The following is an 11,894-nucleotide window of genomic DNA, read 5'->3' as shown; positions in this document are numbered from 1 at the left end:
AATGAGTCCTCACATATATGGTCACTTGATTTTTGACAAAGGACTTTTAAGCATTCAATGGAAAAAGGACAGCCTCTTCAACAAATGGTGCTGGTCCAACTGGCACTCAGCATGCAGAATAAGAAAAATAGACCCTTTTTTATCTCCTTTTACAAAGCTCAAGAGCAAGTGAATCAAAGATCTGTTCATTAAACTAGGGAAAATAACAAAAGACCCAGAATAGCAAAATCTATCCTCATAAACAATAAATATCTTCAGGAATCACTATCCCTGACCTCAAGCTATGTTACAAGGCAATTTTGCTTAAAACTGCATGGTACTGGTACAGAAATAGTCATATGGATCAATGGAATAGAATAGAAGATCCAGAAATGAGCCCTCACATATATGGTCACCTGATTTTTGAAAAAAGTAGCTGTAAACATTCAATGGAAAAAAAGACAGCTTATTCGACAAATGGTGATGGTCCATCTGGCACTCAGCATGCAGAAGAATATAAATAGACCCGTTCTTATCTCCTTGTACAAAGCTCAAGTGTAAGTGAATCTAAGATCTCCACATTAAACCAGATACAGTGAAACTATTAGATGAGAAAGTAGGAAAGACATTATTCTATACCTAGATCTTTGGAAGATGGTCACATGCCAGGATCTCTTGGAAGTTATCCCATAACAGAAATCAGAAGCAATAATTGACATTTTGGGTTGAGTGAAATTTAAATATTTCTGTATTGCAAAGGAAATATTTCAAAAAGTGAAGACACAAACCATAACATGTTGGGGAGTCCTAGCCAACTGTGTGCCAGACGATTAATAACAAGCATTTATGACAAACTGAGAAACAAAATCCTTACAAATTATACAACATTTGGTCCACTATATTGAACTTACAGGGTGAATAGTTAAACCAGAAATAGTAATATATTTAAACTTTTAACATACTTCACCCTCAGGAACATTCAAATGAAATATATTTCAGAGCAGTGAGAGGGTGGTCATCAAGGTTTAGAGAGCCAAAACCAAAACCCTGTAACTGGAGTCAGAGCCCCTGGAGGAACCTCTTTCTTCTGACATCTTGATACTGGGTATTGAATACAGTTTCAGACAGAACTATATTATATGAATACTTCATGCTTTCAACGGAAAGCAAAATCCAAATCATGTGTTCCTTCACATCGGTGTCTTTATTGTTCTTTTCAATATTTTCTTATAATAGAAATACCACATTTATACATCTATAAATGCATGCAAGATTTAAAAGTCAGCTATGTCCCAAGCATCCATTGACAGTGTGAAAGCAAACACATGTTCTTTCTACACTGAAGAAAAATTCTTGTCATCCTTGATACCTTCATTTGTTTCATAAATGTTTATATGAATGAGAAAATATTCAAAATATGGCACTCAGGAGAGCGTATATAATATTCTGTATGTTACTTACTTTAGATCTGTGCTTTCCAATGAGTGGTCTGGACACATTTTTAGTCAAATATGTTGTGTGTCCATAAGAACATATAAAAATCTGTATCGTAAATGTAAATCAAGCAATAATCTCTATATTAATAAATTACAATTCACATCCACCAATCCCAAAACAAATTTGATTAAAGGATCCTCTGTGTATATGTTCTTTTTTTTCTGGAAGAATTGATTTGTGATCCAAGGAGAGTTTCTAATCTCTTTAGGGACCAATTATGAACATTTAGAGACAAGTCACTTTGGGTAGTTCTAATTAAGACAAGAGCATCTGGGAAGATTTCAAAGGACTCCTTGGCAATGATACACTTATGTCCACTTATTCAGAACTGAAATACTTTTTGAATAATTTTAAATACAAGTTAAGTACAAAATATGATAATTTCTAAGATTTATTTCCATTTGAGCATGCTTTTTGTAGAAAAAGTAATGCTTTTCACAGATAAATAATAATGCTCATGACCTTAGTAAGAAATAAACTTGCAAACATATATAAAAAGAATTTACAAGTGAATCATAACTTTGTAAATATTTCCTTGTAAAACTTGCTATCATTTTATAAAACATTAATATTTTTGATTATTTAAATAATACAACAGAGGCAACAGATTTATAAGGTTCAGGTGACCCAAAAATATTGTATTTCCATTGTGATCTAGCTATAAACAAACTAGTCAAAACTTATATAAAAATAAAATCACTGATTCCCCAAATAAATTTGATATCATCTCTTTACTAGTCATTTAATCAATCTGTTGAGACTTACACACACACACACACACACACACACACACACACACAGCACAATATTTAAAAATTTTTGAAACCTATACTAGTAGGACAAAGTGTTTATCTCTATTTACTATTTTAAAAAGTTTGAGCATGTCAAGCCTCCAATTAAATATTTCATCTGTTTTACATGAGCAAAAAATATCTTACAGGACCCTTAAGTGGTGTCTTTGGTGTTTTTCCTAGCTACTGTGCTAAATATTCTAAGAAACATAATCACAATGAGAAAGATATTATTTTGGCTCACCATCTAAGATTTCAGGTCATTTCAGTATAGAAGTCACAGCAAGACATGTGTGAAGTGGCTGGAAATGAGGGAAATGAATGATTGCAGATATTCAAGTTCATTTCTCCACTTCCAAACTCCAAGATCCTAGTCAGGAGATTATTTAATGGATAGTGAGTGGATCTTTTCATATTAATCAAAGCAATGAAGTTAATACTCAATAGGCATAACCTGGAACTATTTCCCACATGATTTTAGTTTCTGTCTACCTGAAAATATTTTATGTTATTGATGGTTAATGCTGTATAAAATATGGTATGCACTAACTTGAGTTTTATTCATTATGTATTGATGATACATCATTATATGTATACATGAAGGCATATATTGTGATATGTATGTATACACACATATGTATTTATAAAATCTTATTCATTTACATATTCTTTCATGTATTCATTAACTATATAAATAATTATTAATTGATTATTCTAGGAGTAATTCTAGAATATAAAGAAGTTGTCAAAGAAATACAACTAATTTTAAATGGATTTAAGATGAGAGTAAGTGATTATAGTATCACAAAATATTTAAAATGGTTATTTTAATATTGTTAAAAATGAGGATAGAAAAGATGGCTCAGTGACTAAATGTCTTTCCTGTAACCCTACTGACCTGAACTTGATCTCTAAAACTCTGAAAAGCTGTGTTCTGATCTTTATACACATGCTGTAGGGAACACTCACATTTATACATGTATTTTCACACACAAACACTAAATATATAAACAATCAGATGAATAACTATCATAGAAATTTGAAATGAAAGGACAAAGGATCTTCTGAAGTGAAGTCACTCTGGTGAGTATACATTTATCCCTGAAGAACATCAGTGTGGAGCTACATCCCTTAGACTCTTAACCATTAGAAATTTTTTGCTATGTTTCTGCATACCTATGAGTAGGATATATGATTTTGTAAAGCATCACACTGTTACGTGGAGCACAGCTTCTAAATGTGAAATATAGAAGGCAAGCCAACCAGGAGAGACAGAGCAGGCAAATGTCCTTCTTGTCCTAAGAGGGACATTCTTTACTCTAACCTCTTCATGAACATGAAACAATAAGCTTTCTGTTGTTATTTCTTATTAGCAACTAACAAAACCTGAATTAACACTCAGAAACTCAAAAGGATTTAAGTGGATGACTGCACATTAGTTCATGCAAAAATTTGAGGGTTTAATTTATTTATAAACTAATGAATTCGTTCATGGGAATCTGGATGTGGTTAGATTAAGCCTGTTCACCACTCAATCTTTGCTTTAGAGGACATATAGTTTTGAGGTGTTTAACCATCTGGTGATTTAGAATATTAAACAGATGCTGGGCTGTTTTTTTTTTTTTTTTTTTTTTTTTTTTTTTTTTTTTTTAATGCTCAGAACTGCCCTGAAGACAAGTATAAGGTCTACATTTTTTCCTGCCAAAATTGAACTGCTTGCTTAGATCAGATTGATAGGTGGAAAATTGTTGATCTTTCTCCTAAACTTTTTTTTCTTTTTATTATTGGACATTTATTGCATTTATAATTCAGATGTTATCCCTTTCCCACAATTCCATATTCTACCCCCCTCCTATTGCCTCCATGAAGGTGCTTCCTCTCCCAGTCACCCTCCCCATTTCAGCACCTTGAAATTCCTCTATGCTGGGAAAATGTGCCTTCGCTGGACCAAAGGCATCTCCTCCCATTGATGTCAGAAAATGCTATCCTCTGTTGCATATCACCGAGGGCCATGGGTCATTCCATGTGAACTCATTGGTTGGTGTTTTAGTCCCTGCGCACTCTGGCAGGTTTGGATAGTTCATAATTTTGTTCTTCCCATTGGGTTGCAGAACCTTTCAGTTCCTTCAGTCCTTTCTCTAACTCCTTCCTTCCTTAGGGTTCTTGTGGTCATTCTGATGGTTAGCTGCAAGCATCTTCCTCTGCATCAGTATGGCTCTGGCAGAGCCTCTGAGGAGACATCCATATCAGATTCTTGCCAGGAAACACTACTTGGTATCAGCAATAGTGCTTGGGTTTAGTGGCTGCATATGGTATATATCCCCAGGTGAGGTAGTCTCTGGATGATCTGTTCTCCTACCCCTACTCCCCTATTTTTTTTCCTTTATTTCCTCCCATGAAAGAAACTTGTTAATGTTGATTTTTCAGAAAAAAAATCTTTATTAAGAAGTCATTAATATAAACATAAGCATATGTTTAAGTGAAAAAAGTCTGCAACAAATCAGTCCAAGGAAAAGTGATTAAGATGTTGTAGTATGTAATTAATAGAAGAAATATTAATTTGTACCTATAAGCCAACATTGCAAAAGACAGTCAAATCAGACTAAGGCTACTAAAATTCTTCTTTAAAAGTCCTATACATTAATTATTTTCTTGTGAAAAATTCTGACTAGGATGTTAAGATTGCAAATAACCCTTGAAACAGGTTATCCTTTATGCTCTAGGTGGATAAAAGGAGAAATTGTGAAAAGGAGGCACAAATCATGAAATGACTTATGATGACTTCTTTACCCATAGTATTATTGTGGTTTTCTCAGATTATTCTCTTTGTCTCTCTAGATTAAAAAGCTGTTTCTGAGGGTAGCACTGCTAACAGTAGTCAGAGAATATCAAAAGAACAGACATAATATGAAGTCACTGATAATTAGATACTAGCCCCAGAAAGCTCTGAACACCCCAGAAAGAAATCACAGGCCATCTGAAACTCAAGAATAAGAAAGACTAAGTAGTGAAAGCCTCAGTCCTTCTTAGGAAAAAGAAATAAGTGTATAGCACCCTGTCATAGTGTGGTACACCTGAACATTAAATCATTAATAATCCAAGAGCTAGGAATATAGCCTTGGGGCAATTTTTGGTATTCAAAGATCATTATGTTTAATCTATACACACCAAGAAAACTGACTGATTTCATGTTATGTTCTGTTGTACATGTATTTTATGCTTTTAGTAACTAGTGGGATTTTAATGCATGCTATCAAACCTCTAAAATAATTGCCAAAATGCTTTTAAAAATCTGTACATGTATCTCTCTTCATTAAATAAAGTTGTAAAGAAATGAAAAACAAAAGAGTTTTCAGAGGAAGGCACTAATGGAAGTCTTCAGGTTGCTGGAGGCACACTCCTGAAGTGAATGATGAGATAAGGTGCTACTTCCTTTATTCTGTTTGTTTTGTTTTGTTTTTGTTTTATTTTATTTTGTTTTTTTTTTTTTTTTCCCTCGCTTTCTGACAAGGAAGGGAAACATTTAGCTTCACTATACATAGATAAACCTGACATTGAAAAACCTCTACAGAAGGCCCGAACTAACACAGTGGCTGCCCCTTTATACTTCAGGGATAGAAACTTCAAAAATCAGCAAAGTACACTGTGAAATGGGCCTTAATAAGATTAGTTTCTGTAAGGATAAGGACATTGTCAAGAAAGCAGATAGAATTTGAAGGGGAAGGCAATCCTGTAAGAGGACCAGCAGTGTCAGTTAACCTGGACCTCTGAGATCTCTCAGACACTGGATCAACAACCAGGCAGCATACTCCAGCTGATATGAGGCCCCAAAACAGCAGAGGATTTTCAGGTCTGGGTCCTCCATTAGGAACCAATTCTCAGTCCAATGGTTGGCTATGAGCATCTGGCTCTGTATTTGTCAGAGTCTGGCAGAGCCTCTCAGTAAACAGCTAAATAAGGCCCATTTACTAATCTCATTAAGTCCCATTTGTTAATCTTTGACCTTAGAGCTTGAGCCATTGGTGTTTTGTTCAGAAAATTTTCTCCTGTGCCTATGTGTTCTAGGGTTTTCCCTACTTTCTCATCTAATAGTTTCACTGTATCTGGTTTAATGTAGAGATCTTTGACCCATTTACACTTGAGTTTTGTACAAGGAGATAAGAAAGGGTCTATTTTCATTCTTCTGCATGCTGAGTGCCAGTTGGACCAACACCATTTGTTGAAAAGGCTATCCTTTTTCCATTGAATGTTTACAGCTCCTTTGTCAAAAATCAGGTGACCCTATACTTGAGGGCTCATTTCTGGATCTTCTATTTTATTCCATTGATCCACGTGCCTATTTCTGTACCAGTACCATGCAGTTTTCAGCACAAATGCCTTGTAATATAGCTTGAGGTAAGGGATATTGTTTCTTGCATATGTTTTCTTGTTGTTGAGGATGGATTTTGCTATTCTAGGTCTTTTGTTATTCCAGATGAAATTGCACATTGCTCTTTCCAACTCAGTGAAGAACTGGGTTGGAATTTTTAATGGGGATTGCATTGAATCTGTAGATTGATTTTGGTAGGATGGCCATTTTTAAAATGTTGATCCTTCCAATTCATGAGCATGAGAGATCTTTCCATTTTCTGAGATCTTCCTCAATTTCCTTCTTTAGAGGTTTGAAATTCTTGTCATACTGTTTGTCCTTTGAATATAGGAAGGCTACTGACTTGTTTGAGTTTATTTTATATCCAGCCATTCTGCTGAACTTGCTTATCAGCTGTAGGAGTTCTCTGAAGGAAGTTTCTGTGTCGCTTAAGTACACTATCATGTCATCTGCAAATTACTTCTTCCTTTCCAAATATTATCCCTCTGATTTCCTTTTGCTGTCTAACTGCTCCAGCCAGGACTTCAAGTACTATACTGAATAGGTAAGGGAGAGTGGGCAGCCTTGTCAAGTTCCTGATTTTTGTGGGATTGCTTCAAGTTTCCCACCATTAAGTTTGATGTTGACTGTTGGTTTGCTGTATATTGATTTTATTATGTTTAGGTATGGACCTTGTATTCCTGTTCTTTCCAAGACTTTTAACATGAAGGGGTGTTGAATTTTGTCAAATGCTTTCTCAGCATCTAGTGAGATGAAAATGTGATTTTGTTCCTGGAGTTTGTTTATATGTTGGATTACATTGATAGATATTTGTATATTAAACCATCCCTGCATCCCAGGGATGAAGCCTACCTGGTCATGGTGAATGATCATTTTGATGTGTTCTTGGATTCGGTTTGCAAGAATTTTGTTGAGTATTTTTGCATCAATGTTCATAAGTGAGATTGGTCTGAAGTTCTCTTTTCTTGTAGGGTCTTTTTGTGCTTTATGAGCAAGGGTTATTGTAGCCTCAAAAATGAGTTAGGTAGTATCGCATCTGATACTATCTTGTGGAATAGTTTGGAGAGTGTAGGTATTATGTCAGCAATAAATGTCTGATAAAATTCTGCACTGAACCCATCTGGACCTGGGCTTTCTTTGGTTGGGAGCTTTTGATGACTTCTTTTATTTTATTAGGCATTATGGGATCATTTAGATGGTTTACTTGGTCCTGGTTTAACTTTAGGATCCTGTATCTGTCTAGGAATTCATCCATTTCCTCCAATTTTTCAACTTTGTGGAGTATAGGCTTTTGTAGTAGGATCTGATGTTTTCTTCAATTTCCTCAGTTTCAGTTGTTATTTCTCAACTTTCCTTTCTGATTTTGTTAATTTGGATACCCTCCTTTTGCCCTCTAGTTAGTCTGGCTAAGGGTTTATCGATCTTGTTAATTTTCTCAAAGAACCATCTCTTAGTTTTGTTGATTCTTTCAATGGTTCTTTTTGATTCTATTAGGTCTATTTCTGCCATAAGTTCAATTATTTCTTGCAGTCTACTCCTCTTGGGTGTATCTGCTTCCTTTTGTTCTAGAGCTTTCAATTGTGCTGTCAGGTTGCTAGTGTATGCTCTCTCAAGTTTCTTTCTAGAAGCACTCAGAGCTGTGAGTTTTCCTCTCAGTACTGCTTTCATTGCATTCCATAGGTTTGGGTATGTCCTGTTTTCATTTTCATTGAATTCTAGAAAATCCTTAATTTCTTTCTTTATTTCTTCTTTGATCCTGTTATCATTTAATAGAACATTGTTAATTTCCATATGTATATGGTCTTTTTGTTGTCTTTGTTGTTATTAATATCAGCCTTAGCCCATGGTGATGCAGCAAACAGAATGGGCAAAGATCTTTACCAACTCCACATCAGATAGAGGCCTAATATCCAAGGTATATAAAAAAATCTAAAAGCTAGATATCAGAGAATCAAACAATCCTGTTAAAAAATGGGGTACAGAGCTAAAGAAAATGCTCTCAATTGAGGAATATCAAATGGCTGAGAAACATGAAGTGCTCAACATCCTGAGCCATCAGGAAAATGCAAATCAAAACAACTCTGAAATTTTACCTTACACCAGTCAGATTGGCCAAGATCCAAAACTCAGATGAGAGCAGATGCTGGCAAGGTTGTAGAGAAAGAGGAACACTTCTCCACTGTTGGTGGGGTTGTAAACTGATACAACCACTCTGGAAATCAGTCCGGCGATTCCTCAGAAAATTGGACAATGTACTACCTGAAGATCCAGCTATTTCACTTCTGAGCATATACCCCAGAGACACTCCAACAAAGACGCTTGCACCACAATGTTCATAGCAGTTCTATTTATAATAGCCAGAAGCTGGAAAGAACCCAGATGTCCTTCAGTAGATGAATGGATACAAAAACTGTGTACATTTATACAATGGAGTACTACTCAGCTATCAGAAACAATGACTTAACCAAATTCTTAAGAATAAGGTTGCATGTAGAGAATATTATCCTGAGTGAAATAACCCAGTCACAAAAGAAGAGACATAATATGCAGTCACTGATAATGGGATGCTATTCCCAGAGCCTCGCACTGCCCCAGAAACAACTCACAGACTGTGTGAAGTTCAAGAAACAAACAAACAAACAAAAAAAAAAAAAACCAAAAAACAAAAAAACATTATGCTCCATCTTTACACACCAAGAAAACGTTGTCTAATTCCAGGTTATATCCATCTTTACATGTACTTTTTGCTCATTGTAACTAGTAATATCTTAATGTAGAGTATCAAACCTTAAAACAACAACAACAAAAAAAATCCAAGCACTGACTGAAATGTATTCCTTTACTATTATGCAAAAATGCTTAAAATTTGTACATTTATCTTTGTTTTTTAAAATAAAGTTAAAAGGAAACAAAACAAAAAAAAAGAAAAAGAAAAACAAATTCTTCCTGCTTTCCCCTAATTCAGTCACATGGTTCAGTGTTCTCTGTTGATTGGTTGGGCACAAATACTTCATCTGATTCTTTCAGCTGCCTGTTAAGTCTTTCAGAGGTGGTCATGTTGGCTTTTTTTTTTTTTTTATTCTGTGAGCACTCCATAGCCTCAGTAATGGTGTCAGGCCTTGGAGCTGCCCCTTGAGCTGCACCCCACTTCAGGCCTATTGCTTTCCCACCATTTGAATGAGTACATATATTGAGCAATAGAGAGGCCAGTTTGGGGATCTGCTGCAATACTTAGAAACTAGAGATATACAGGAGATCACTTTGTTTTAAAGGGACCATGTTTGGTCAACATTGCCTGTGGTCATTTTAGCTTGACAAAGACAAAGATTGGCCTTCACTTGCTGGAGGGGAGGAATACTTAGGTGCTGAGCATTAGGGAGAGGAGTAGCAGAAAGGAGAACTGATGAAATGTATTTTAAGGTGTTTCCCCTTAAAGCTAGCTATGAAATTAGGTTTTCTTAAATCTGAAAATGTCTCCAATCATTCTGACAATCAAGAAAATATATAATGCATGCTTGTTAAATGCAAAGAACATAATTAGATTTTGATCCTGACTAAGTGACTAGGATAATTTGATAATTCCCATGAGAGCTTTGTTTTTTTTTTTTTTCTGATATGTAAAGCCTTAGTTATACTGGTAGTATATTTAGATACAAAGAGCACAGATCCTGGATTTGGGAGGCTTCAGGTCCACCAGAAACAGGTGAGTTCTCTCCAGGTAATGACATTACTCTTAGATGAGGAAAAAAAAAATATAGCTCTTTGATTAGAATGTAAAATTATTTTTCTATCTCTTTCAACTTTATTATAAAAAAGAGGAATACATATACAGATTTTCAAGGCATTTTTACATAAAACTATATGAATATTTGATTCAGTAGCTTGTTAAATTTAAATATTTTCATAAGAAGATTTTTCAGTCAATCTATTTTTCACTGTATCTGAGTCTCCATCCTGACAGAATAAAATAAGATTTAACACAGGACTTGAAGTGAGAATTTCTAGAGAACACCTATTCTACTGTCTACTGTCGGTCACAAGCTGAAATATTAAGGATCTGAGGTCTGGGTGTTCTTCAATCAGGAATTAATGAGTAAGTACAACTACAATATTTTCATGATTAAAAAACACAGTCAAAGTCCCGTGTTTACACCATCTCATTATTTGTCTCCACAGGAACATGCAATACATTAGACTGAAGTTTTTATTTTATACTGAAAAGAACTAATGCCTAGTATACTTGGAGAACCTCAATATGCAAATTGCTATCAAGAGATGGGGGATTGTTTTGGAACACTAGGTGAATCTGAGTTTGTATTACCCTGGTTAAATCTGTACCAAACTACAAAGAAATCACATGTGGTATTAAACAAATGTGGGCTGCCTGTTTGTTTCTGTTAATGAAAATACTTATAAAATCTTTCTAATGAATACATAATTTAATTTTGATTAAAATACTCTCCCTAGAATTTTAGTATTTTCTAAAATTAAATAAATATTTTTCTTCTACTGTTTACTAATTTTCCTTATACTTATTCTTTTCCTAGAAAAATAATTTTAGTTTTTCTGTTTAAAATTTTTCTCTAGTTCCTTTCCTCAGTGCATTAAATATAATAGTACGTTTTGCTCTAATCAATAAACTTAAAAAAAAAAAAAAAAAAAAAAAAAAAAAACAGGATGCAGTTTCTTCTCAAACATTTTCAGACCTCTCAGCTTTACACTGAGAGTATTGTTTTTTGTTTGTTTTTTGTTTTATTTATTTTCCACAACGTTGTAGACCTGAGTATTTTCACGCATAATCTGATTATTTTATGATACAATAGAATTTAATTTAAATAATCTTTTAGTGGCTTAAATGTCACTCTTGTATGTCAGATAAACTCGAATCTTAATGATTACTTGGTTCTGCTTTAGCCTCATCAGGGTCAGCTTTGCTTTTATAAAATGCAGCCCACAGAAGGGACAGAGCTGCTTTCTGACAACAGCTTCCTTCTGGAAGACAGTTGAGTTTTTTCGTTATTTTCTTTATCAAAATTTATAAACATAAAAATCAACTTTATTTTCCAGAGCTGAAATATGGCTGGCAGAGGAACAAAGAGGGGTGAAGGCAGCAGTGCCTTCACATGAAAAGGAAACTGAACATGGGATTGTTTTCATTTCAGCACATTTAAAATGTAAAACACCTCAGAGATTTGATTTCTCCTTAGTATTAACTCTCCTGCACAGTCAAACATTCCTTCGGTCAACTGTCGCTGAGA

Source organism: Micromys minutus (genome assembly GCF_963924665.1).
Source record: "Micromys minutus genome assembly, chromosome: 1".
Lineage (NCBI taxonomy): Eukaryota > Metazoa > Chordata > Mammalia > Rodentia > Muridae > Micromys > Micromys minutus.
Note: the sequence above shows the minus strand (reverse complement) of the source record.